The sequence below is a fragment of the Vigna unguiculata genome, chromosome 1 (genome assembly GCF_004118075.2).
Source record: "Vigna unguiculata cultivar IT97K-499-35 chromosome 1, ASM411807v1, whole genome shotgun sequence".
NCBI classification, from domain to species: domain Eukaryota; kingdom Viridiplantae; phylum Streptophyta; class Magnoliopsida; order Fabales; family Fabaceae; genus Vigna; species Vigna unguiculata.
Genome location: NC_040279.1, coordinates 28,462,392 through 28,466,598, shown reverse-complemented (window position 1 = coordinate 28,466,598; position 4,207 = coordinate 28,462,392). Strand labels below are relative to the sequence as shown.

At 24.7% G+C, this 4,207-nt stretch overlaps 1 long non-coding RNA gene across 1 annotated transcript; it reads right to left on the bottom strand.

Annotated features, from left to right (window-relative positions):
* Nucleotides 1–1,691: 1,691 nt before the first annotated feature.
* Nucleotides 1,692–2,263, bottom strand: LOC114162640. The gene is made up of 2 exons (XR_003599268.1): nucleotides 2,182–2,263; nucleotides 1,692–2,095 (listed from the first exon to the last, which is right to left on the bottom strand). It is a non-coding gene; the product is annotated as an uncharacterized LOC114162640 (long non-coding RNA).
* Nucleotides 2,264–4,207: the final 1,944 nt, after the last annotated feature.

The following is a 4,207-nucleotide window of genomic DNA, read 5'->3' as shown; positions in this document are numbered from 1 at the left end:
GTTCAATTAGAGGAACATGTTTTATATTAATTATTTGGAACGTTTTTATATTTACATTGAAAAATAAATAGTTGACAATTTTAGTTTTAATTCAATTGTTGATGAGTTCAAAAATCTAAAAAAACGAAGGACAATCTTTTGTATATGTGTGATTTCTTTTGTATGTACAATTATAATAAATTATTTATTCATTTTTATTTTTATTGTATTAGTGACACTAATTAAATATATAAATTTTGAATTTTGAATATATTATATTAGCTCCCCCAAAATTATTAGTCAAGATCCGCCACTGCCATTATATATACAACTAACACTTTAATATTTATTTGATTTAATATTAATTTTGAAATTGTCTCACGATTTTTAAAGAGCTATTATTCCTTTTAAAATCATAATTTTAGTCTCTTATATCCAATTAAAATAAAAAACAGTATTACAAAAGTGATGACATGAATGTGTTATTGATATGCAATCAACATATGTTTAACAGAAAAAAAAATTATTATGTTTTTTTAAATTTGATTTAATTAAAAATTTAAATATAGTAAAATGATATTATAACAAATGAGACAAAATAGATTATTTAGTTTGTCTAATTTTATGTTATTGTAATTTTTTTCTCTATTTTAATACTTGGAACATAAAGTTTATCGTTTTCTACTTTCTAAACTTATATTTTTCAGTCCTTAATATAGGTAGAGTTTGAAATACATTGATTTTGTTAAATATAAAGATAAACAATGAATAAAATTTTATGAAAATAAAACACTAAAATATCATTTATTTAAGAATGGTAACATATTCAACCCTCCTCGCTTAAAAAAAAAAAAAAAACTACCATATTCACCTTCAAAAGCCAGACATCACAAGAAAATATTGCTTATGGATAAGCATAGTACCCATTTATATTTACATTGACTAAAATAGGATAAATTTACCTACCTATCTCAAACTGTAATAAAATTACATCTAATCTTTCAAATCTTACGATACAATCAATCTGAAAACTGTTAACAGAAGGGATAAGATGAACATATATATACATAAATATATTAACAAAAACTTGTAGGGACAAAAATACTATTTTTGATACTTATATATATTTTTTGAATATAATAATTTTTTGTAATCGTGAAAAAATAATATCAAATGGCTGTATATATATTCAACTTCCAATTTATCTTTTTATATTAATTTTTAAACTATAAATTTGAAAGTAAAAAAAAGAAACACAATACGATAAGAAATCCTTATTTGCAAGAACCATTAGCTCTAAACAATAATCATTAAGCATCTGTAGCATAAATTTTATTAAATATACAGATTAAAAATGTAAATTTGGATAAAATTAAAAAAAAAAAACAATCATGATATGTGTAGAATAAAAAATATATCCAACCCTTACTTTGTCTTAAAGCAATCGAATTCCACTTCACAGTCACAGTCGAGATCAAGACTGAAAATTATTGCTTTTCTTCCAACACTTTCTATTTCCAACTAGCAGAAGTAACTAGTCATATCATATCATATCATATCTTACAGACACAACATAAAACCAGATAAACCATGCTCACATTTCTTAAAACTAAATGAGATTACATAAATTTATCCATTGAAATATCATAGAAATGCATTAATAAACAGCATTTTAATAAATGAAAAGAGATAGAAAATAGAATCCATCACAATTTGATTGAACTCCAGAAGAGTGGAGTGTAATTTACTAAGAAAATAAAAAGATCTTACAAACACAGACATTTCTACCTCTATATGGCTCCATTTTCCTAATCATGTTACATATCAAACTTACCAGTTTTTATTTCTCTTCCAACCAGACAAATTTGTAAAACAGCAGAGTTGCAGAAGTAAGAAAAGGTGAAAAAGTGAGAAGAGAGAGACGTAGTATGATTCAGAGAAGGATTGGATATTCATGGTGGTTGACGGTGAAACTCAGTGAAGAGTATGGAAAGAGAAGATGATGTTGAGCAGTGAGTTCTTCGAGGGCGAGACGAGCGTCGGAGAAGACGTAGAAGACAGAGGAGATGAGCATGAGGAAGTAGGTGGTGATCGGTGCCATCTTCTTCTCAGAACTCTGCAATGCATAAATGGTTAAAAAGAAGAGAAATGAGTTTGGTAGGTAAAGTGCGTTGTTGAGAAGAGGACAACAACGGAAATTACCAGTGTGGATGCTCAAGTTATGTTTTGTAGCCAGATCCCAAAGCGGTTGCTCAAAAACAACAAAACACAACACAAACTTTCCTACCTTACTACTGCATCTATATATATATACAGAAGAAATTTTTTATTGTTTTAGTTTGGATTGGGAAGTACAGGAAAAGGAAAAAAAATTGGATAATTAGATTGTTTGGGTTAAAAAATTAAATTACAAATTATAGTTTGTTTTTATTCATTTGATGAAATGAAAAAAAATTAATTATTGTCAAAATTCTATGTATGAGTCATGTCTCACATATATATTAAAAAGCAATATTATATAAAGATAAAAATTTATAAAATCATTCAATTGACCGTGAATTACATAATATAAAAATTATTAGAGTATACTAATTAAGATGAGTGTAATAAGAATTGCAGAATGATTAATTATGAAGTAATTATTTTATGAAATGAAAATGATATTAAAAAGTAATTCAAATTAAAATTTAATTTCGTTAAATAATGTATAATTTCTTTCGTATATCAATTTAAGAAATATATGCATGTACTAAAATTAATTCACAAGTTAATTGATTTAATTTTAATAAAAAGAGTCATGAAATTAATTATCAATTGTTGAAATAATTTACTTCATTAAATATGAAAATTTGAATTATTCTATTTTATTTTTTATTCTAATATTTTTTTTTGTTTAAAAGAAACAAATGTTATATTGTATTTTATTTAAATATAATTTATTTTAATATTAATATTTTTTATGAAATAGTTAATTCTATTTTTTTAATGTAATTGATTATGAGCATTTTTTTTAATTGTTGTAAAAAATTTTAAGTAAGATTTTGTTTACTTTTCATATTTTAATACTTTGGTTTTCAAATTTTAATAGTCCTTTTTCGTTTCTCACGTTTCTCATATTTCGGTAGCTGGAAATAAAGACAACATAATGTTATGAACCGCTCTCTTTTATTTCTCTACTGTACGGGAATTCATGTCATAATGTTTTATTTTTCTACTGTACGGGAATTCGTGTCATAATGTTATAAATAGTATAGAAAACGTACAAAAAGTAATGTAAGTGCAGAGCAATATTGAACTGGTCTTTATCTTGTATTTAGCTCGAAGAGCCAGAGAGGGATAAAAATCTTTAAATTGTGAACAAATTAAAATTAAAAGATGAAGATGGATTCTTCTAAAAATATTCACCGTGAAGTATGATTTAATCTTTATTTTTCGCTGTGTTCACAAGACATATTTCTCCACTAACAAAAGTCATAACTTGATACAACATAACTTACTGATTATATTTTATTTTATTTACTTTATAAATTTTAAAAATTATTAGGCTATATGTCATAGTATCGCTTCACTTGACTCAAAAGCAGCTGACAATTAGTTTACTCTATAAATTTAATTTTTTTAATGATAAAAGACATATTTAATCTTTTAGACTAACTCTTTTCTCTATAAGTACACTATACTAGTTAATAATATAAATAAACAAATAGATATGTTTGTCAAAAAGATTAAAAATATTTTTCAAGTTTCACCTTAATATATATAATAAAGTTTAAAATAGGAACTTATGATATGATTTAGAAATAGGTTAAATCATATTTGCAATATAAGTGAATAGTGGATCAATTGCATACTATTTTTTGTACAATTTTTTTAAACTTAGTAATCAATATTTTGTTTGTTATCCAATTGGATGTATTTTCACGAATTTGATAACAAGTCACAAAATCCAACCATTGTTGCTTGCATTGAATGACTGACTTGAAAAAAAAAATAGATCACCCAAATAGGCAAATAAGTGGGGCACAATGAATAAATAAGTGGGGGTTGTATATTACTTTTCGTAAAACTTTTTAAAATTCACTAGTCAATATATTTTGTCATCCAATGAGATGTACTTCTTATATACAACAAATTTGATTATAAGTTACACAAATTAACTCTTATTGCTTGCACTAGGTGGCCGACTTGAAAAAAAAATAGGACAAATCAGATCTCCAATCTAAGTGAA